Source organism: Antedon bifida, chromosome 6 (genome assembly GCF_963402885.1).
Source record: "Antedon bifida chromosome 6, ecAntBifi1.1, whole genome shotgun sequence".
Lineage (NCBI taxonomy): Eukaryota > Metazoa > Echinodermata > Crinoidea > Comatulida > Antedonidae > Antedon > Antedon bifida.
The window spans coordinates 24,528,802-24,530,085 of record NC_136231.1 but is presented as its reverse complement, the minus strand read 5'-3'; positions in this window follow the sequence as shown (position 1 = coordinate 24,530,085).

Below are 1,284 nucleotides of genomic sequence, written 5' to 3'. Positions count from 1 at the left end.
ACCCCAATGATGGCATTCCTTTCTCTTATTTACCTCTTCTTTTTTGTTGTATTGTATTACTGTTTCGTATTGTTTATTATTCTTGTATTATTTGTCTTACCATTATTGAAAAAATGTTATATTGAATTGATTAGTCCAGATGAATAAAACACAGGCCTTCATTATTACTTCCAGATTAAGAACATACAATATTCTGGCAGAAGAAGAGAACAGACAATAGTATCACTGACATATGAATAGAATAGACAATAGTATCACTGACAGATGAATAGAACATACAATAGTATCACTGACAGATGAATAGAACATACAATAGTATCACTGACAGATGAATAGAACATACAATAGTATCACTGACAGATGAATAGAACAGACAATAGTATCACTGACAGATGAATAGAATAGACAATAGTATCACTGACAGATGAATAGAACATACAATAGTATCACTGACAGATGAATAGAACAGACAATAGTATTGCTGACAGGTGAATAGAACAGACAATATCACTGACAGATGAATAGAACATACAATAGTATCCCTGACAGATAAATAGAACATACAATAGTATCCCTGACAGATAAATAGAACAGACAATAGTATCACTGACAGGTGAATAGAACATACTGTAGTATCACTGACAGGTGAATAGAACAAACAATAGTATCACTGAAAGATGAATAGAACATACAATAGTATCACTGACAGATGAATAGAACATACAAATAGTATCACTGACAGATGAATAGAACAAACAATAGTATCACTGACAGATGAATAGAACAAACAATAGTATCACTGAAAGATGAATAGAACATACAATAGTATCACTGACAGATGAATAGAACATGCAATAATATCACTGACAGATGAATAGAACAAACAATAGTATCACTGACAGATGAATAGAACATACAATAGTATTGCTGACAGGTGAATAGAACAAACAATAGTATTACTGAAAGATGAATAGAACAAACAATAGTATTACTGAAAGATGAATAGAACAAATAATAGTATTACTGAAAGATGAATAGAACAAATAATAATATTACTGAAAGATGAATAGAACAAACAATAGTATTACTGACAGGTGAATAGAACATACAATAGTATCACTGAAAGATGAATAGAACATACAATAGTATCACTGACAGATGCATAGAACATACAATAGTATCACTAACAGGTGAATAGTATTACTAAAAAACTATACTGAAATATATTATTAATAGTGACAATGTACAATGAATTAGCAACTAAATCAAAGTCAATTTTCGAAT